Genomic DNA, 23,396 nt, shown 5'->3' with positions numbered 1-23,396 from the left:
AGCAACTTTATTCACAATAGCCAAAATAGGGACTTAACCCAAGCGTTCCTCAATGGACGAATGGATAAACTAAGTGTGGTATATGTGCACAAAGAATATTGTTCAGCCTTAAAAAGGAAGCCTTAAAAAAATTGTGACACAAACTATATAACATGGATGGACCTTGAGAACATGCTAAGTGAAATAAACCAGTCACAAAAAGATAAATACTATATGATCCCGGTTATATGAAGTCCCTAGAGTAGGTAAATTCATAAACACAGAAAATGGAATGGCAGTTGCCAGGGCTGTAGGAGGAGGGTTATTGGAGAATTATTATTTAATGGGTACAGAGTTTCAATTTTGCAAGATGGAAAGAGTTCTGGAGACGGATGGCGGTGATGGCTGTACAACACTATGAAAGTAACTTAACGCCACTGAACTAACTACACACCTAAAAATAGTTAAGATGGTAAATTTTCTGTTATGTGTATTTCACCACAATTAAAAAAAAAAAATGTGTTTGGGGCCTTCTAGTTGCCCAAACTGGGGATTTCCAAGCCACCGCCTAGAGAATTGTGTCCAAGTGGGCACCAAGGGCACAGAGCCCTTGTGCCTGAATCCTGAGCTTGCTCCCCACGACCTTCTCCACGTGGCAAATGCCAAGAAGATAGGATCCTGTGATGTCCGAGTTTCTTCCCGACTCTGATGAACTAAGATGAGAATTAGAGAGAATGGAAACGTGGGTTTTAAAAAAGTAGATAGAGAATTAAAAATACAATTGAAAATCACGCTCACTGTTTCAAGATTAAAAACATTCTTTAGAAACTGGGCTTTATTAGCCGACATGCTTCCTGCATTGTGCGGGAGGGAGGGAGCCGGGTCACCGGCGCTCTCTGTAGGGGGCAAGCAGGTGAAATGATTATGAAATATGTCAAATAAATGGTCCTTTTTTCTCCCCAGGAGATAAGGAAAGGTAATTTGGTCTGTCAGTCGCGCACACAGAAGACGTCATGGTCAACTGCATTAATACTGAATACTTTGTCCAGAGTCACAGAGCTAAAAGAAATTACAGAATCTTTCTCCTGTGAATTCTGGCATGACTCTCAGCAGACCTTTCCCCACCTGAATTCACAAGAGAGATGAATAATAAAACGTAGGGCCTGCAGTGGGATCCAGAGCCACGGCAGGCTGTCCGGGCATGGTAGCCAGAGCCGGGCTGCTTTCTTCTGCACCTGAGACCCCCTCTCACAGCCTGCCCCCCAGCCTCCCTTGTCACCATGCCCTTCCTGGGTCCTGCGTCAGCCAGACCAAACCCTAGCTGTTTCCTCGTAGACTTTGCCCCGTTCCTCCCTTACCAGCACTCTGAAAGCCCACTTGTCCCAGCCAGTCCAAGATCCCCCCACCCACCCTCCTCTGCTAGCCCTCCCCCTCCCCCTCCCCCCCCACCCCACGAGCTCACTTCTTTCTGCATCTGGTAGCGGAATGTTGTGCCCAGATCTTCTTCCCCTAAACACCCCAGACCTCCTAGAGGAGAAACAGCCAGGCAGCCTCCCCTCCCTTTCCAGTCCGGGATCTGGCACTTTTCGGTGGAAGGGATGAGTTCATGAGGTCCCTGCAAGTTTTCTCTTCTATAATCTAACAAAAAGATGTATATGGTGGTTTTTTTCTTCTCTTTCTTTCTTGTTTTGGAGTTGGTGGTGGCAAAGGGATGCCGGCCAGGCTGGGGCGGACACCAGGGTGCTCTCTGAATCCTCTGTCAAGTTGCCGCGTTACAGGAGGCAGTCTTCACTTTCAGCCCCTGCAGCAGGGGGGGCAGGGAGCCTCGCCCCCAGAGCCTCCTCCAGCGGTTGGACAAAGCCCCTTCTTTCTTCTGCTTTTGCAGACTTGTCAGTCTCTGGCACAATTAAACCTCTTTCGACAGAGTTATATTCCCTCATGTAATAAGTACTGCATTATTTCTAGAATGTTTTACCCAATTAATTTTATTATCAGTTAATTATGTATTAACATTTTAAGAAAATGAGTATTTGCCCAGCTACTTAAACTAAATCATTAAATATGTATTTATTCCTCTTTTTTTTTTTTTTTTTTTAAATGCACGTCTGTTATCTTCTGCAGATGTAGAAGACACGTTTGGAGCCATCTGGGCCTCCAAAACAGACCCTGTACAAAGGTGCCTTCTTGGCTCCAAGAGCAAGGCTTGTGGGAAGGACCTGGAGTGTGAAGTCCACAGCAGGCAGCAGAGACCGGAGCCTCACTGGTGAGTGGGGAGGGCCACTGTCACACTATCACAGCTTGGCAGAATTTGGGATGAGGGGAGGCGGGTGCAGCCGAGAGCCACACACATGAGGGGGTGTGACTGTGAAACCAGTACAGGGAGGATTATGGCTTTAAGAAATAAAGCTCCTCTTGCCCCTTCTGTGTGGTTTGGGGAAGCCTCCCAGAGGATAGCAGACCTAGCCCCCCGGGACCCAGACCCACACGGGCGTTTGTCCTTGGGCAGGTTGGCAGGCTTAAGTGGGCTCTGTTCCCTGGGTTTATAGTAAGGAGGTGGTGCCGTCTGGTCACCGGAGGCCCCTCTTGCCCTGGCATGCTGCCAGCCTGGGAATCACACAGAGGTTGCTCCAAATCTCCAGTCTACATAGTGAGGGGAGGTGACCACGATTCCAGCTCTAGGACGCATGGTCAGGGAGACGCAACTCTCTCCTAGTGTTCCCTGTGGATGGAGATGCCCAGGAACGGGCTACGCCAGGAATCGGCAAAGTGAGGCCTTGGGCCAAACCCTGCCAGCTACTTATTTCTGTATGGCTTGTGGGCTAAGAATGGTTTCCCACATTTTGAAATGATTGGAAAAAAATCAAAAGAAGGAGAATATTTTGTGACACACAAATGTTATATAAAATGACAGTGTCTATAGACAAAGTTTTATTGAAACAGAATCAAGTTCATTCATTTACACACTGTCTGTGGCACTTTCGTGCTACAACGGCAGAGTTGAGTGGTTGTGACAGACTATGTGGCCTGCAAAGCCTAAAATATTTACAATTTGGCTCTTTACGCAGAAAAGTTTGTCAACTCCTAATCTATAGTACTTTTCTGTGAGAGTTACAAGGGGAATTTTCTCTTAACTAGATGCGATATTCCAGTTGTTTGTTGTAGTGAGATTTGGATATAATTCACTTAATAAATGCCTAAGCACTTTCTTGGTTGGGTCACTGAGTAAACAGAGATAAATCAGATCTAGTGCCTACGCCGAAGACAGGCAGATGTATATTATGTAAAATTGCAATATAGAGGGATCAGCTCCACAATGTATCTTTTTTACAAGATACTTGGGAAGTATTAAAGAGGGAGTGGCTGACTGCCTGGGGAAATCAAGGAGGGCTTCCGAGAGGAGGTGATGACTGAGCATCATTACTACATTCAGCTGAAGAACGCAGTTCTTCAGTTACACAGTACAAACCTGAGTGGGTTTTAAAAGACTCTTGCCTGAAAGTAAGAGATGTCTAACTCACTCAAGACTATCAAGGAATTCACTGGCTCTCAAAAGTAGAAGCCTGTGTGCAACCAGGCAAGACTTGATGTGGGGGTTCAGACGGTGGTGCAGGGCCTTGTCTCTCTCTCTCCCAGTCTCTTGGAGGAACCCCACTGCCTCCCTCCTGCTTTGTCCCAGGGACTATAGAACAATCCCAGGAAAGGATTCTAATTGGTTACTTGAGGTCACATGCCCACTCCTGAACTGATCACTGTGCTGAGGTCACAGCAGAGTGATCTTGAGATCATCTGCCTCAGGGGGCCAGGGTTGGAGGATGGAGCCATCATGACTGACAGCCTCATGGAGGTGGGGAGGAGTGGTTCTCCCAAGCAAACTTGCAAACAAAATCACACATCCACTACAAAGAGTCAGAAAGACCTCTTCCAGGAGACTAGACAGGAGAAGTCTGTAACTAGGACATTGCCAGTTCTATCCCCAAAGCCTCTGCAATGCACGAATGAGGCCATCACCAGCAGTGGCCTTTGAGGTACCATTCCATTCCAAACCTGCCCATTCCAGTTTGCAAGGACTCTTGACCTCTGAACCCAGCTGGGGAAGAGAAAGTAGGCACTCCCTTCCCCACCTCTTCTCTAGGCCATTAGAGCTCAAAGGGTGCTTGGAGTCCACTTATTTGATCCATGGAGCTCTTTAAAACGACAAGACCAGCCACTGACTGGGAGAAACGATTTGCAAAAGACATATCTGATAAAGGACTTGTATCCAAAATATACAAAGAACTCTTTAAAATCTTTAAACTTAACAATAAGAAAAAAAAAAAAAAAACAATCCAATTAAAACATGGCCCAAAGACCTTCACAGACGCCTCAACAAAGAAGACAGACAGATGGCAAATAAGCATATGGGAAGATGCTCCACGTCATAGGTCATCAGGGAAATGCAAGTTAAAACAACAACAAGAGGGGCGCCTGGGTGGCTCAGTCGGTTAAGTGTCCAACTTCGGCTCAGGTCATGATCTCACGGTCCGTGAGTTCGAGCCCCGCGTCAGGCTCTGTGCTGACAGCTCAGAGCCTGGAGCCCGTTTCAGATTCTGTGTCTCCCTCTCTCTCGCCCCCTCCCCTGTTCATGCTCTGTCTCTCTCTGTCTCAAAAATAAATAAACGTTAAAAAAAAAATTAAAAAAACAACAACAACGAGATACCACCACACACCTATTAAAATGGCCCAAATCTGGAACACTGACCACAACAAATGCTGGTGAGGATGTGGTAACAGGAAGCCTCATACACTGCTGGTGGGAATGGAAAACGGTGCAGCCCCTTTGGAAGACAGTTTGGCAGTTGCTTGCAAATCTAAACATACTCTTACCGTACAATCCTGCATTCGAGCTCCTTGGTATTTACCCAAAGGAGTTGAAAACCTACGTCCACACAAAACGCTGCACATGGATGTCTATAGCAGCTTTGTTCAGAATTGCCCAAACCGGAAAGCCACCCAGACAGATGTCCTTGAGTGGGTGAATGGATAAGTAAACTGTGGTGCATCCAGACAATGGTATAGTGTTCGGCACTAAAAAGAAATTAGCTATCAAGACAAGGAGGAAACTTTGGTGCATATCACTAAGTGAAAGAAGCCAATCTGAAAAAGCTACCCAGTGTATGATTCCAACAATATGACATTGTGGTAAAGGCAGAACTCTGGAGGCAGCAGAGAGATGAGTGGTTGTGGGGGTGGGGGGCAGGTCAGGAGGGATGAATAGGCGGAGCACAGAGGATTTTTAAGGCAATGAAGATAACTCTGTATGATACTCTAATGGTAGACGCATGTCAGTATACATTTGTCCAAACGCACAGAATGTGCAACACCAAGAGCGAACCCTAATGTAAACTGTGGACTTTAGGTAATAATGATGTGCCAGTGGAGGCTCATCCTTGGTTAAAAATGTATCATTCTGGTGCAGGGTGTTGATACTGAGAGAGGCTGTACATCTTGTTGGAAAGGGAGTATATGGGAACTCTCTGTACCTTCCTCTCAATTTTGCTAAGTGGAATCTAAAAGTAAAACGAATCTAAAACTTCTCCAAGAAAATAAAGTCTTTAAAAATGATAACAAAGAGCTCATGAGCTAGAATGCACATACCTTTCTTTTAAAAGCTCCTCTGCTCCGCCACAAACCGCAGGAATTAAATTTTATAGTGCATTTTACAGACAATGAACATGGAGCAAGGTCACAGATACATGTTGAGATTACAAGACAAGACACTGAACAGAGACCAGCAATCAGCAGCAGCCCTGTGATGGCTGCCTGGCCTGGATACACACATCTAACATCACCCTCACACCTGCCAGCTGGCACCTCTCTTGCTGCCCCCTCTGCTCAGTACATACCATTTCTTAAAGGTGGGTCACTGCAGGGCAGGAAGAATGATATACAGGTGTGCTTTGTGTATTTCTTGTTTATTGAAAAGTACATGTAAGAAGGATCTCACTGATACCTTTTTGGTTTTTAGACCGAGTGACATCATTTGCCAAACACTCTTCTAGTCCAACCCTCTAGTCTTACAGATGGGAAACCAGGGCCCAGGGATGGAAAAGGACTCTTGCAAGTGGTTTCAACAGCCAGTACTTGCTCTGAGAATAGACACATTTGAATTTGGTCAGTTGAAGAACTGGAAGAACTGAAGGACTGTAGGTGGTGTTGCTTGTTAAGGAGCCTGGGGAACGGTTGGGCTCCATCTTCTCATTTAACCTGGAGGGTTTTGTTTTTTTTTTTTTTTTTTTGTTTTTTTTTTTTAGTCCCCTCCGCCTGGTAACTTCTACACCTAATGTGGGGCTTGAACTCATGAGCCCGAGATGAAGAGTCCCATGCTCTTCCCACTGAGCCAGCCAGGTACCTTATAACCTACGTTGTTTTTTTTGTTTTATTTTGTTTTGTTTTCCTTGGGTTTTTGCTTAAAGGTGGGAAACACTACTTTTCTTGACTTCAAAGATTAAGGCTGTAACACACTGATCACTTAGGTATGAATATAGGAAGTGCTAAACAAATTAAATATGGTACATCCCCATTTAATGGTATGAAAAAGTCTACGGCTATAACAAATGGCAGCTATTAAAATTAGGAACATGGTAGATTGATGCCATTAAGTGATGCTACAATTACTGCCTTCCTTATACCCATGCCCTTGGCCCTGAAATTTGTAGACCCTCTCACTCTGACTGTGGACTCTCACAAGATTTGCTTTGACCAACAGAACGTGATGGAGAATAAGATCCATGGTGCAGTCACCCTTGTTGCCCAGGCAATAGCTGGCCAGCCATCAGACATGAGCTGACCCACCAGCTGGCCACAGATCCATAAACAATTTCAATCAAGACTAACCAAGCCTGCTCAGACCAGTGGAACTGCTCATTTGACCTTAGACTCAAGAGCAATAATAAATCTTCTTTTAATGTTTTTTATTTTTATGTTTATTTATTTTTGATAGACAGAGAGAGACAGAGCACAAGTTGGGGAGGGGCAGAGAGAGAAGGAGACACGGAATCTGAAGCAGGCTCCAGGCTCCGAGCTGTCAGCACGGAGCCCGACGCGGGGCTCGAACCCACAAATCGCGATATCATGACCTGAGTTGAAGTCAGACGCTTAACCGACTGAGCCACCCAGGCGCCCCATAAATCTTACTTTAAACATGAATTTTGACTTGGATTGTTATTCAGCAGTAGCTGATGGATAGAGAGGTATTATTGAGAGGGGACAGAGAAGCACATGGAAAAAGCAGGATAAAAATGTGCATGAAATATGACCTCCACCATGTGATATGGAGGTGACATACACAGCAGAAGCCCACGCCCACACCCACGTATGGGAAATTCTAAATTGAAACACACCCAATATCTCAGGGGTGGTGTTAAGGGATGTATGGGGGTGATTTCATTTTTCCTCTTTTCTCTTTTCCAAATTTTCTGGTCTTAAGTTAGTTTTATAAAAATGCCTTTTTATAAAATAAAGTGCAGACTGGTCCCACTCAAGGCACTCATGTTGGAGGTAGCAATGGGTCCATCAACTTCTCTTTTGGAGGATACACCCCAATGATTCGTGCCACCATTGGAACAAGGCCCTGTTGTAGCCAAAGACCAGCTCATGACACAAGGCCAAAAAATCCTTTCTTCACACTTTGACTTCACAAATGAGCAAAGCCCAAATGACTGTCTTCCTGCTCCACAGTACTAGGGCACCAGTAAACTTCATTCATTTTCTCTTTTGTACTTCCTCCTGAACCCTTTGTTGGCCTCGTCGAAGGATGCTCAGTCTCCCACCCCATCCTCCTCTGCAGTGATTCTCCTCTCATCTCAGCATATGCACCTCCCCCAAATAGTACAGGCTCAGCTCTGGTCCTGCCTCCTGCAGAAAACAGCTCTGGTCTCATCAGCTGCAGAAGACCCTCCATTCTGAGCTTCCAGAACACTTCCTTGGACTACACTAGTCTCCTTCCCACTTTGTGGCATTCACACCCACATTTCATCTCTTTGTCCAAACTTTGAGGTTCGTGAGGACAGGGCCCATGACCCTGTTGATTTTAGGTTCCCCCACTCCCATCCCAGGGGCTTCAAGGCCAAGAATAAAGGAAAAATCATACACAGAGAGAAATTTGGAGACGATCAGTTCTAACACTCTTGGTTTATAAATGGGGAAAGCGAGGACGAGAGTCAAGGCGTGCCTCGTCCACACGTGACAAAGACAGAACTTGAACTCACACCTACCGAACTGTGTCCAGTATTCCTTATATTGGGCGCTCAGCCCCCAGCAAGGTTGTGGACCAGGGCTGGGGGCGTTCAGGGTGCAGAGTCGAAGTAGGCGCTGCCCCCCAGGGCCGAGCCTGCACTCCCACCGCCAGGAGAGCAAGTTCTCCACTTGCGCCACCGTGGGCCCTAGCCTGCTGTGGGCTGAGCCCCTGAATGGATGTTCTGCAACAGCCGTGTTGCCCTTTCAGTCCACGGTCCTGGGTCTGGACGGGCTTTAGTATTTTGCAGCAGAAAGACCATCATGGCACCCTCCCCATGGGCGTTGAAAGCACACCAGGTGAGAACACACTTAGGGCAGCTGCCCTTACCGAGGGGTACCTGGAGGAGCTGTGGTCACCGACTATTCACCACTAATGTATACTTTGTTTTATTCTATTTCGTTTTTGATTGTTGTTCTTTTTTTTTTTTTTTTAAACTTTTTTTTTTTAACATTTATTTATTTTTGAGACAGAGAGACAGAGCATGAACGGGGGAGGGGCAGAGAGAGAGGGAGACACAGAATCGGAAGCAGGCTCCAGGCTCTGGGCCATTGGCCCAGAGCCTGACGCGGGGCTCGAACTCATGGACCGCAAGATCGTGGCCTGAGCTGAAGTCGGATGCTCAACCGACTGAGCCACCCAGGCGCCCCTTGATTGTTGTTCTTGATGATGATATAACTCCTCCTACTACACACACACTATCCCACTGGGGTGGCCTTAATAAGATGAAAATGTGTCAGGACAGTGAAATCAGAAACCTTCCGGAGTCATGAACAGATAGTCTTAGTCCCTTCAAAAACTGAAGTTAGATATTTTAAAGACTTTTGAGAATTAGTGGAACTTTCAGTCTCATCCAGTAAACTGACAGAGCAGAGTAAAATTTAAATTTTAAATCTGTGTTACCTCTTCAAATGGGTAAAATGCTTTCAGAATTTTCTAGGAGGATATATTTGTACTTCTCTTCACAGATTACTTTCTTTGTTAGCAGGAGTGATGCACTCAGGAGACTCAGAAAAGCAAGGAGAGGGGTGCCTGGGTAGCTCAGTAGGTTAAGCAGCCGACTTTGGCTCAGGTCATGATCTTGGGGTCCCTGGATTTGAGCCCCACATCGGGCTCTGTGCTGACAGCTCAGAACCTGGAGCCTGCTTCGGATTCTGTGTCTCCCTCTCTCTCTGCCCCTCCCCCACTTGTGCTCTGTCTCTCTCACTCTCAAAAATAAATAAACATGAAAAAAAAAAGGCAAGGAGAGGTGTCAAGGGTGATTTGGCCAAGGTCATGTCCCTTAGAGCAGAGGAGAGTGAGCCTCCAGGGGAGGGGTCTTGTCCAGGGCCACACAGAGGTCTCAGACTCCCAGGCCAGGAGCAGGGAGCAGGGCCTGTGTGTGTGTGTGTGGGGGGGGGGGGGGGAGGAGTGTGTGTGTTGGGGGGGAGACACTGGTTCCTGACATTATCCGTTCATTCCACAGCTGCCATTGAGTGTCTCCCCTGTGCCAGGCACCATTCCAGGCACCAGGATACAGTCATGAACAAGCCAAGGCCTTCCCTGGTGGATTTATGTGCTTAAGGATAGTGGTGAGCTGGGGGAAGGAAGTCAATCAGGGTGAGGAGACAGGGTGCGGGTGGGGGGACATCATTCCAGGTAGTTGGTGAAGGTCTTCCCGAGTAGGCGTCATTTGAGCAGAGACCTGGGTGGTGGGTATGAGGCGGGCTCTGAGCTGGGAGGAGGGCAGACAGAGGGCTTGTGTGACTGGAGGGGAGTAAGGGAGAGAAAGTAGGTAGGTGATCTGGAGAGAAGCAGGTAGAAGGTGGGGTGGGCTAAGTTGGGCCTGAATTTCATTCCAAGTGCCACAGCCAGCTCATTCCCAGCTCTGAGACTGCTTCTCTCTACAATGGGGTGGCCTGGAGGCTTCCAACTGAGGGTGCTTCTCGAGAGAAAATGTGTCTCTGTGCAGGGGACAGCGAGAGGGGGGCCCTGGGAGCAAGTCTGCAGGGAGAGCCAAACTTGGGGGGGGGTGGTGGGAACTGGGGGAAATCTGCCCAGAGCAGAGAGAGCCCAGCAGGGCCAACCAGGGCATAGTGGGCAGATGAAGGACACGTGACCTTAGGGGCAAAGCCAGAGCCAGTGGAGCAAGTCACGGAGAGTCCAGCACAACGTAAAAGAGTTTTCTCATGGTCAGAGCTGTTCGACAAAAAATGGGGCAGCTGCTATGGGAAACAGTGTGGGCCTTTCCCAAAAACTCAAACATAGAATTCCCATATGATCCAGCAATCCCATGTCTGGGTATATACATCAAAGGATTGAAAGCAGGAACTCAAGGAGATACTGTGCACCCATGCTCATAGCAACATCATTCGCGGCAGCTAAAAGGGGAATACGAGCCAACTGGCTGTCAGCAAATGAACAAACCACAAGTAGTAGGCACATACAACAGGATATTATCCAGCCTGAAAACGGAAAGAAATTCCGACACATGCTCTATCGTGACTGAACCTTGAAGACATCACGCTAAGTAAAATAAGCCAATCACAAAAGGACACATATGGTATGATTCAGAGTACGTGAAATACCTAGACTAGTCACATTAATGGGGACAGAAAGTCAATGGTGGTTGCCAGGGGCTGGGGGAGGGGGAAATGGGAATGGAGGGTCAGTTTGGGAAGATAAAAATGTTCTGGAGATGGATGGTGGCGATCGTTGCACAACAATGTGAATGTGGTTAATGCCACTAAACCGTGCACTTATGGATGGCTGAAGTGGTATGTTTTACATTGTGTATCCTCGCCACAGTAAAAATAAAGAAGTTTCTCCACACTGACTTACGCTGCCTTGGGAAGTAGCCATCGGTCCGTTAGCGGAGATGTGCGAGAGAGGTCGGGCACTTTCTGGATGCCGGGGAGCAAGTTCAGGGCTGCAGGGGAGGAGTCGAGAGGTCATGCTGTGCTTTGGGTCACAGGGTGGAAATAACACTAAGCCTGATATATTTTGAGCCCTTACCGTGCGCCGGCCCTGAGCTTAGGCTTTAGGTATACATTCTCTCGTTCTCACCTGGGGCCATGAGGCAGGGTCAGTATTATCCCCATTGGGCTGACAGGGATACAGTCACTGCTGCCTGCAGGATCCCCTTTCATGTTGGTTATGCATTCCGCCCCTCAGGATGGCTTCAGCTGCAGAGACTTACCAGCCCAAGGCAAGGCCCTTCCCAGGGCAGCCCAAATCTGGTGACTGCCTATGTGAGGTGACAAAGGCCTGGCTGGCTGAGCTCCGTGCAACTGGAGACACTTTGACAGTCCATTCTAGCCTCAGGGGCCCCCCAAGTTAAGCCTGGCTGGCAGCTAGACTTTCCCTCTGTCCATGACTGCTTCCTTCCTTCCCTTTCTCAGGTGTTGATCTTGGGGACCTCCTGCTTGCTGAACTCCAGTCAAGGTCTGCCTCTAGAACCCACCTGTGGTGTTTGTTAAGGTCACTCAGCTGGATGACAGGGGACTGGGGCCCATTCAGACAGAAGGAAGCTTACCAACTCTCAGGAGGGCACATCAGAGCTTCTTGGGGGTCCTCAGCCCCCAGCCAGCCTGACCACCCAGGCTTTAGAGACTGGGGGGTCTTCAAGGCAGGCCTGGCTGCGGGTGCCTCACGCTTCCATTATCCCCAGGCCCCTTGCATAATAGCAGAACCACAGCACAAATGACATGAGCTAAATTCTAATAGCCAGCCTGGCCTGTTAATGGCCTCTTATCCATTTAAATTGGGCGTGATCCCTTTGGGAACTGTAATTTTATTCATGGAGATTGTGCCATCTAATTTGAATACAGAAAACTGTACTTAAAAGATATGGTGGCTCTGGTGGTTTCTTCCTTCCCTCCTCCCGCCTGGCTCTGCGGCCCTGGGTGTGGCCAAGGGCACACGGCATAGCACTGCCAACTCAGCTCTTTTTGTCTCGACTGAGTAGAAAATAGAATGTGGGTGTTGAAGTCTGTTGACACTGACAGAATTCATACCACAGCCTGAATTCCACAGCCTGTGACTCTGAACTGTGGTTTCCTCATCTGTAAGCGATGACAGCACTTAGTTCCCGGGGTTGCAGGACAGTTACACACCAGAGAATACACAAGAGCACCCGGCACGGAGCCTTGCTGCCTGCCCTTCCACATCCTGGGCCATCCAGCAGCAGGCCTGAGTTCTGGGGAGCACCAGCTGTGGCTGGAAAGACCGGGGGACAGCTGGGCACCGTCTTGGACACACTTTGGCTCTCCTGCTCAGCCTCTCAGGCTGTCTTGGGGCTGGTGGGAGGAGGGTGTTTGCTCAAACAGTCCATGCAGGCATCTTAACCCACTGCTTCTGCCCCAGCCCAGATTGTCCCCCAGCTCGTGGGGCTGTTACCCTCCCCACCTCCACGCCAAGCCCCAGGCTGAGGGGCCAGGGGCAAGGCCCCTTCTCAGAAGCCCCACAGGCCTCCTGCCTCTCTCTCCTCTGTTTCCCTTCCTTCTCCAGCCTAGGGGATCTTTCTAGTCTTAGGAACCAGGGGAAGGTGGAGAAAAGCCGGCTCTTCCTGAGCAATAGCCTTCAGATCTAGTGCTGATGGCAAACAGCTGATGCCCAGAGGCCTTCAAAGTTTCAGGCTTTTGGGTGGGTGGTGAATTTCATACATCCAGAGCTTTGGGTTTTGAATCACAAAAAAACACAATGTTGTTGACTTCTTTGTTTTGGTTTGGTTTTAAGTTTCTTGTATCACCTGCTCCTGAAGCGTCAAATGTTTGAAGTACTGGAAACAAAAATTCACATCAGTTTTTTTTGTTTGGACCACCTCAATCCTCATTTTTTAAAATGTAAGCAACAATAAGAAGATGGGCAGGAAGGTAGGTTTTCTTTTTTGCCCCAAGAATGGGATTATATGTATTATAATTTTTGCTTAGCGACATCTTTCCATGTAAATACATATTATAGAATAAGTCATTCACAGCAGTTAATATGTCGAAAACATTATCCACCCCTCTCTCCCCAGCCCATGCAAACACTGATCTTCTTCTGGGCTGAGTGTTGTGTAAAAAGTCAGCCCCACACACGATGATACGGCTTCTTTGTCTTTTTCCCAAATTGTTCCCCAGGTCTCCCAGAAGTCCCCCAGGGAAGACGCTGGGGGACAGGAAACCCGTAGGAACCCAAGGGATCTATAGCTGGAGCTCTGTGGTGGCCGCATCTGATCCACCTGGGCTTGGGAAAGAGGTTTCTGGGCTGTGTGTTTGGTTGTTTGTCTTGATAAAGCTGATCGAGTTCAAGTACGATTAGGACCGTACGGATTTAAAGGGGTGTCTTCAAGAAGCTTTCTCAGCACACAGCTATAAATGCACCTGCCTTTAGACTTTAGCCTCAAGGAGAGGGAAAAGGCATTGGTGGGAGATGTCTCCAGCAGCCCCACACGTGAGTGAAGGGTTTACCCATATGTGTTTGAAATAGCGGCTATCAGGAGGTACAGGGGGGATGGGTCTAGCGAGGCTGTGCTGCCTGTCAAGCCAGTGAACAGCATGATGGCTAACTTGAAACTCGTTTTGAAAGCCTGACGGGCAGTGATTGAGATCAGCAGGAGACACCACTCAAGAGGACCTGAGGCATATCTGTCCTGGGGAGGCAGGGAGCTTCCCACAAGGGGTGACGTGGCAAAGGGGCTTTGGGGAGGAAGCGAGCACTCTGCTGCTGCAGGTGTGGGAGCATTTTTGCCCAACGACACCTCGGGATGTTTCTCATCTCTGTGGTCTTTTAAGATTCAGTGCTCCAGCTCCGGAAAGCCCCTGGCTGGGAGCTGTCTGATCCTGAACACACGAGCGGGCTTACGCAAGCTGCTCCTGGATGAGGCTTCAGAGCTCAGCCCCTGCTTCTTCTATCTGGTGGGGGCGAACCTCCACCTCGGCAGCACACAGGATACCCAGAAAGGGGGTGCTTAGCTGCTGAGCCTGTTCCCCTACACAAACCTCACTGTGGACCCGGGTATCTCCGGATGCCTGTGACAGAATCACAAAACAGTGCCTGCGAGCTGGGGCAACCCTATACATCTGACCTCACTCCTCCTTGTACAGAGAAGGATCCTAAGGCCCAGAGCAGGGGTGACCTGCCTAGGGACACACAGCTAGTCCAGGACTCAGGTCTCCTGATTCTGCCCTGGGCCCTTCTCTGTACCGGCTACCTTTTCTGGCACCTCAAGGCTGTTAGAAGGTGTCCCCTTGTTAGTTCAAAGTGGAAGAGAGCAGATGCAGGACAGAGGCGTCAGAGGGCACAGCAGTGTCTCACTTGGCCCACAGGTCAGAGGCAACCCATGAGGGACTTGGCTGGGGCCTCCCTCTACCCGCATGGGGAGCATGCTAATAGGCCTCCTCCTGTCACTGCCTCCTCGTTTCTTGGATGGGATAAACTGGCCTTTGGACAAGATTATTTTTGCATGAAACAGGATTGTTATCACATAATTGAAAATAATTATCCAATGCAAATTGAGTTCAATTTGTCTAGTTGGAAATAAAGAAGTGAATATTTTGGGCAGTTTCACTGCTGCAAAGCAAGTATTTTAGGTAAATGAAAGTAATGAGAATAGATTTCTGTCTCTGCAGGAAGCCCTGGGAAATCAGCAGGGTCTTTCTTGAGTGGTCCCCATGGCTGGGAAGCATGGTTCAACCCCTTGTCCAAATCAGGGCTTGTCCTAATGGGTCTGTAATGGAGGGGATGTTCTGACAGAGCCAGAGGCCATGGGAGCACTGAGTATGGCAGGGATGCGCGCAATCCGGCTCGTGGTTCAGCTCCCTAGGGGTTTATCCTGACAAAAACAGGCTCTGGTCTCTGGAAACAGGAGAAAGAGGAAGTCAGAGGAAAGAAGAGATAGTCACTGATGTAAGTCTAATGTAGGTCACTTCCCATTCTTCTCTTCCTGTGCTCTCCATCCCAGCCCCGGCACCTTTAACCGTCTGAGTACCCAGGCCAGAAACCCCAAGTTGTCTGAGACTCTCTTTCAGTTACCCCACACACCCAGTTGACCACCAACTCCACCTGCTTTCCCAATACCTCCTGGCTTTGTTCACTTCTTTTGATCTCCATGTATCAGCAATGCACCCAATACTGCAGCAATGTTGCCTGACCAGCAGTCACAACATCTCAGGGGCCTACAACAACAACAGGCAGTTCCTTCACACGGCTCTGCAGAAAGACTGACCTCAGCTGGGCTCACTCGTGAGTCTGCAAGTGGTTGGGGCAGCTACGTTCCACATGTCTCTCATCCTCCAGGATCAGCAGGCCATCTGGACACGTCCTCCTGGTGATGGCAGATGCACACGAGGGCAAATGGAACATGTGAAGCCTCTTAAGGTCCAGGCTCAGAACTGGTATCTAGTCACTTCTGCCCCATTCCATTGGCCAAAGTAAGTCACAAGACCAAGTCCAAAGTCCAGAGCTAGGAGAGTACACCCCTCCCATGAGGAGGTGTGTACACGGGAGGGCAGAGGCTATTGCTCTAGCCTTAACCTTCCCACGAGACTCCTCACCTCTGGTCTCATCCCCTTCTCCATGGAATAGTTTGCTCCTTCTAACATGCCAAACTGACAGTGGTCCTTTCAGCTTAGAATCCCTAAAATCTTTCTTTTGTTTGATGGTCCTTTTCTTTCTTTTTTGAGAATAACTGAAATTCACTTGTAAAAGTTCTGTCTTGAACAATATCCGAAGAGTCCTATGAAATATGTCCACAGTACAATTGTTCTCATGGCCCTGATCATTGAGTTGCCCTGATTCTCCTCCCTTCTAGGGGCAGCTGCGACTGTTCACACTTGTATATGGCATACGCGGGGGATCTACAACCTACATACACGAGCGCACCCCGGAAGAACACAAAGCAGACTGTCACGAGGACGGGAGCAGCAGAACGGCAGCTGTGAGATAGGGCGTCCTTTGTATGTTGTTGTAAGGAAAGGCACAGCACCAGGCTCATGGGAGGGACTGTTACTCTCTTCCAAAACCCAACCCTGTGAATCCACCAAGATGTAAACTTATCCACCATAAACAACTTCTACTTCTTTTCATAGCAAGACTTTCTCAGGGAAGAAAGAAGTGTGCTGCTTTACTCTCTAGTGAAAGCGCCTTATCTTGTGCAGACAGGTAACGAAGAGTATGGCCCAGCCACTTTGAGACTGTTCATTTCTCCTCTGCTTCTGGGGACACAGACTGGTGGTACCCAAGGATCTCTGAGTGGTACCCCAGAGTAAAATTATGAGGACTGTGGGCAAAAGCTAGTAATTAAAAAATACAGTGCTTAATAAAAAAGGGAACACTAGCTCAATATAATAACAGATGATTGGCTAAATAAATTATATATGTCCTCTTAATGGACTTGATTGCACTTATAAAATAATAGTTTGGGGACTTGATACTGGGATTTTAAAAAGGCTTAGAGTAGGGGCCCCTGGGTGGCTCAGTCAGTTGAGTGTCCAACTCTTGATTTCAGCTCAGGTCGGCATCTCATGGTTGGTGGGATCAAGCCCCATGTCAGGCTCTGCGCTGACGGCATGGAGTCTGCTTGGGATTCTGTCTCCCTCTCTCCCTGCCCCTCCCCTACTTGTGCGCTTACATTCTCGCCACTGTGTGCATGCTCTCAAAATAAACAAACTTAAAAAAAAAAAAAGGCGTAGAGTATAACAGTAATTTTTTAAAAAACATGATACAAAATTAAGATAGATGGGCACACACTCCCATACCTGAAGGAACTGCCTGAAAATACAAATAGTGGCTGTGTTAGGGTGCCACGATTGTACTTTTTTCTTCTTTTATTTATCTATTTAAAAATTTTTAATGTTTATTTATTATTTTGAGCGAGACAGAGCATGAGTGGGGGAGGGGCAGAGAGAGAGAGAGACACACAGAATCCACAGCAGCCTCCAGACTCTGAGCTGTCAGAACAGAGCCCAATGCAGGGCTTGAACTCACGAACCACAAGATCATGACCTGAATTGAAGTTGGATACTTAACCAGCTGAGCCAGGTGTCCCTTATTTATTTATTTTTAAGTTTATTTATTTATTTATTTTAAGAGAGAGAGAGAGCATGAGCAGGGGAGGGGTAGAGAGAGAGGGAGAGAGAATTCCAAGCAGGCTCTGCACTGTGAGTGCAGAGCCAGACATGGGGCTGGAACTCATGAACTGTGAGATCATGACCTGAGCTGAGATTAAGAGTCAGACGCTTAACCGACTGAGCCACCCAGGCATCCCGTTTTAAACTTCTAAAATGTAGTTCTTGCTACTTTATAATGAAAAAAAATTAAGCCTAGTGATAACACATCTCTAAGCCCCATTCAGTTGATAGCTTCTAATTCAGGGTCTCATTAGATTCCTAATATTAATACATTAAAAAACATTAATTCAGACCCACAAATTCAGAATTTGTGATCATTCACACTGGATATTCACTCACTCATTCATTCATTCATTCAAAAGACGTTTAGTGAGAATTCCCTAGTGCCCTTCCAGGCCTCAGGGAAGGACGGCCAGGGCTCACCCTTTCACTCTGCATGATTCGCCCAAAATGTTTGCCCACTTCATGCTGTGCCTGGCACTGGGGACAGAGGCAAGTCCACCCTGGAAGAAGATAGATACAAACCCAGGAAACTTCTCTTTTTCAGAAACATCAGTTAAAAGCTTAAATACATGAAACGTGTTCATAACAAATTCAAACAATACTTCATATGAAAGCAAGCCCACTTCCCAGGGATAAGCAAGGAGAATGTTTTGATAGGTGTCCTTCCAATTTTTTTGTGTGAGTCTACAAAGACGTATTCGCTTATTGTCTATGCCCACATTCCCAAATATCCATATGCACATCTAATAAACAATAGTTTTATTTCCGTTTTTATAAAAAAAAATGGATCTTAGAATTTAACTTGAACGCTCATTGTTCTGAGGCAAAGCATACAAATGTGCCAAGTGCTGGGAGGCCACAAAGGATGGGTGACTGGTGCCAGAATGAGATAGCCCTGATGGTGGTGGTGAGTGTGGAATTTTTGTAGCAGTCCTGAGGGGTCCGTGCTGCCCGCTTGCCTGGCCACGGCATGACTGAGCCGGCTGCTGGACATAGTAGGATTTTGCTGGACAGAGGGGTAGGAGAGAGGGATGCCAGGGGGAGGGACTGGCAGAGGTAAAGGCCTTGGAGGTGGGAGATGAGGACATCTGCTCCGTGCTGCCTCCCTCCAGGTTGGAGACCCAGACCAAATGATTGCCAAAGGGCTGTACAGACTTATGTCTTGATTTGCAGGACATCTTTTGTCCCTGTCTTCCTTCCTTCCAAAGCCCCCACCCTCACCCCAGTGGTCTCAAACTTGCCTGTCCAGTCCCTCCAGCATCAGGAACCAGGGTGTGGCTTTGTTGGGAGAAGAGGGCTGGTTATTGGAGTCTCAGATCATCATGAAAGCAGATGTTGTACTTACACATCAAGGAGAGAGTTGCCTTTACAAAGCCCCTCTTGTTTACACAGTAAGGAGGAATTAGTTCATGAGAAGGTAGAAGGTGGAGTTTGGAGGGTCCTCATTGTCTTCTGCCCATTAAGCACTCAGCTAGTGGGCAAACCCTACATGTGTCCGTTTCCACTTTGACAGCATGGTAACCCTTTAAACATGGGAATCCACTGAACACTAATCTGGATAATTAAAAAAAAAAAACCAACCGAAATACCCCACAGAAATTCAGCAGGAACTGCTGCTGATCACTGTAAATACACCAGGCACCTTTATGGGTTTTACCCTGGTCACATGCCTGCAATGACTGGCTCAGGGACCTTTCAGGGTGGCTGGGGGCAGGGCCCCTTCTGAGGTCCTCCTGGTCCAGGCTGCTTTGATGTGAGCCTGAGTGGGCCCAGGCCAAGCTTTTGACCACCGCCCCCCCCCCCCAGACCCTTTATGTGCTTGGTTCACATCACTTAACTCTCTTACTTTTCTCTTCCTCCTAGCTCTCTTCCCTTCTCTGGGCCTCAATGTTGCCCTCTGTAAATTGGGATGAGGGTGGGTGGACAATGAAAGGTCATTATAAAACAAAATAAAAGGAGGAGGAGAATCTCTAAGAATCCTTCCCAGTCTGGTCTTATAAAAACAAAGGGAAACAGATCAGTTTAAGAACTCTTGGGCTGGCCTGTGTTCAAGGCTATAAACCAAGACCTTGTCCTGAAATCCCCTCCCCCCTCCCCAGGACATTGTGTCTACCTTCCTTAGTTCCCAAAGTTTAAGCTACCTATTAGTACTCACCTTCCCTGTACACACACACACACACACACACGCACACACACACACACAGTGTAGCACTCCAGCCTGTGCCTGGCCTATCCATCTGTATCCCAAAGTACTGTGACTTGGGACCTCCAAAGCATGTGAACTTGAGATTCACCTCCGCTCTGCCTGCTCCCCCTTGCAGCCCACAGCTGGCAAGGCCACCTGACCTCTCTCTGAGATCATGGACAACACAGGCTGCCCTTTACCTGCTGTGCTAGAATTGTTCATGAAATCAGTACAACTCAATCTGCATCCTAGTGGCCCCATCCTGTCCCTTGTCCTCTTCCATCATGCTCCACACCCCGGCCCTAGCCAGTGCCCCCCACTCTCTCCACCTGGATGCATCCTCCACTGGCCTGCCTCTGAGCCTTTGAACAAACATGTCTGAGATGTTCTTTCTTCAGCATTCATTCTGCCTTCACCTTTGAGCCTCAGTTCAAGAGCCATGTGTCAGAGGAACCCTTCCCTAATTCCACACTTTCAACTCAAGTCAGAACCAAGCCTCCTGCCATAGCCTTTCTCAGCTCCACAGACCATGAATCATACTAAGTACCATACTGTGTATGTAACATACTAACTTCCAGCCTTTTTATACCATATTTTAAAATACTTTAAGAGCTGATATATAACTTATATAAAGTGCAGTTATGGCTCAATATATGTTTCCATATTTATACATCTGTGTATGAGTTTGGGATTGAGATGGGTATGTTGAGGCACAAACTGGAAATCTAGAAGACTCTTTTTGGGTCTGTGTATATTGGGGAGGGGGTGGTTACCTGTGGGTAACTTAGGATTTGGAAATCAGAGAAAGTAGACACATGCCTCACCCTGGGGTGGGGTGAGGAGATCTCAGGGTGAGGTTCTTGATCAAGATCAGTGCATTTAAAGAAAAAAATTTTTAATAGTAAAAAAGAAAAAAAAATAAAAAACAAACAAACAAACAAACAAAAAAGGTCAGTGCATTTTTGCATAGGTGCAAGGTTTTGCTGAATGTGCAAGATTCTAAAAGTCTTGATAACTTAATGGCTTCATGCACAGCTGAATTGATTGCTATCATTTGCTTCTCCAGTATTCATTCCACTGTTGAAAATTTCCAATCTCCACAATTATAAAGAATATTCTATGGACATCTTAGTAGATGATTCTTTAAGGGCATTTTTTAGGGTAGAGTCCTGGAAATGGAGATACTGGGCCAGAGGAGTGAACCCTGTAAGACTCTACGCGTATGGCCAAAGAGATGAAATGAAACTTGTATTCATTTGCTAGCGCTGCTGTAACAAAAGGCCACAGACTGGGGGGCTTAAGCAACAGAAATTTGTTTCCTCATGGTTCTGAAGGCTGGCAGTGCAAGACTTAGGTGTTGGCAGAGTTGATTCCTCTGAAGCCTCCCTCCTCGGCTTGCAGGAGGTTGCCCTCCAGCTGCCTCTTCATGCAGCTGTCCCTCTGTGTATGTGCCCTCTGGTGTCTCTTTGTCCCAGTGTCCTTTTTTTTTTTTTTTAATAAGGACACCAGTCAGATTGGACTAAGCCCATCCCAATGGACTCATTTTACAGTAATTATCTCTTTAAAGACTCTGTCCCCAAATAGCTACCTTCTGAGGTACTGGAGGGTTAAGACTTCACCATATGACTTTTGGAGAACAGTTCAGCCCACAACAGAACTCTTCCTTGGAGGTTGGAAATGTCCTTTGGTGTCACCTGTCTTGGTTGCTGGCCCCCGTGGTTCCTTCCAAAGCTGAACTTTTCCCTTTCTTCCAGTCTCTCACCCCATCGCTGTCGACAGCTGCCAATCAGTCTAAAATAGAGATTCTCAACCTCCGTTGCACCTCTGATTGGAATCAACTGACACCTTAAAAAAGCTCTGGTTCCCAGCCCACCAGATTCTGGTGCCATGGGTCTAGGGCTGCAACCTGGGCACGGGGAACATTAAAGCTCTTTCAAGTGGCTCCAGGGGTCCTCCAAGTCCTCCCTTTCTTGCCTTTGCAAAGCATGAAACGGGGCACGGGGGCTGTTTCACTACCATCTTCTGAAGTTAATTAAAGCTCCATATTCTAAAGCCGGTTTTTAACTCCCCTAAACAAGTTCATTTTAAAGCGTGGTGGTAATTTGGCTCCTTTGTTAAAATTAAGTCCTTAAAGTAGAAATTAAAACACGAAATGGAAAACCACTGGGCATAGAAAATCCACCCTGGGTTTAATAGAGTCTCTTAAATCGGGGATTGGAGTGAGACCCTGGTTGCTCAGTGTGGGTGGGGGGCCCACTATACATTGTGGTCCTTGAGGCTTATGTTCTGTGTAAGCTTTTGAAGGAAGAGGATAAAAGCTAATTTTCATGAGAGCCCTGCTTCTGTGGTGGGGTGATTAGGAAACTGTTGTGTTAAGTTTGGGCTCCTCCAAGTTTAGTGCCCCAACTCTCAATGTTTGAAACAAAGCTTTACGAGATTCTACCCCTGGGTGAATCTCACACAGCTGGGCTGAGCTAAAGAAGCCAGAGATTAAAAGAGTTCCTACTGGATGATTCCACTGAGACGAAGTTCTACCACTGGTGAAACTAATTTACAGTGGCCACAATCAGAACCCAGTGACCTTTGAGTGTGTTTGTGGGAGAGTCTGATCCTGAATAAATGGAGAGGGGTACACAGCTCAGCCGGTGCTGGGGGAGATGTCTGTGATATGGCTCCCTTTCGAATCGTGGCTTTCATTTAGTGGCCTAGGGGCCCATCGTTGGCAGGACGGAGTCACAGCCCCAGCCCCTGGGCCCTGGCACAGCCTGGCCTCTGCTTGCTCTCCCCACCCCTCCCATGCTGCTTCTCTACCCACAGCCCTACACCGAGCACCAGCGCCCCCGTGCTCTTTCCCTCCTGCACCCTTGCCCATACTGTCTGTGCTTCTTGCTGAGATGACCTTCCCACTCTTGTTCACCTGGAATTTGGTCATCCTTTGTATCACGGCAGGAAAGTCATTCCTTCGTCTCCAGGGAAGGCATTAATCACATCCTTCACGCCTCGCTTTATGTCTGTTTCTGTCATTAGGTGGGAGCAATGCTGTCTCCGTATCTGCAACGCCTGGAACAGTGCCGGCCACTGAGTAGGGACCTACAAGTGGTGTTTGTCATTGAATTGTGTTAGTTCAGCATGGGAAATGGAGAGCGTAGACAAATGTCCTTTGTAACAGCCATCCATTTATTATAACAGTATTTAAAACAAGAGGGAGAAACGTGTCCTTTAAATGGCTCTTTGGGAAAGACTCTATCTGGTGAGTCGGGATCTGCAGGCACAGGTATACACTGCACCCAGCTCCAGAGTGGGTGGCAGAATGGCTGTACAAGACACAGAGACAAAAACTTGACAGTGTGCTGAAGGAATGGAGGAAGAGATGGAGAGGAGACAGAAAGAGTATGTAGAGCCAGAAGCTACGCTCTGTGTAAATATAACATCTTTCTGTAGCCCCCAAATCTTCACTGAGGTTCCAGAAACTCACAAAATGTTCAGTGGGAGTGTATTTGTGTGTGTAACTGTGTGCATGGGTAAGTGGGCATGTAAATATGTACAACACGTGTGAGCATGTGTGGGCGTGTATGTATGTACATGAGTATGTGAGCACGTGTGACGCAAGGGTGCACATGTGTAGGAGCATGAGTGTTTGTGGGTGCATATGAATGTGTGTGAGCATGTGTGTGCATGTGGACTGAGGAAGGTTCTGCATTCCCTACCTGTACTGTTTCAGGAGCGAGGCCGAGGCAGCATGAGAAGGTCAGCCTTGACATCTCTCAGCAATAATAGAAAGCACAGACCATGGGGTTGGAGCCAAATCTCTGAGGGGCCAGTAGCCCCTAGCTGAGACGTGAGCCACACATGTATTGCCCCATCC

This window comes from Panthera tigris, chromosome D4, assembly GCF_018350195.1.
Source record: "Panthera tigris isolate Pti1 chromosome D4, P.tigris_Pti1_mat1.1, whole genome shotgun sequence".
Taxonomy (NCBI): domain Eukaryota; kingdom Metazoa; phylum Chordata; class Mammalia; order Carnivora; family Felidae; genus Panthera; species Panthera tigris.
Note: the sequence above shows the minus strand (reverse complement) of the source record.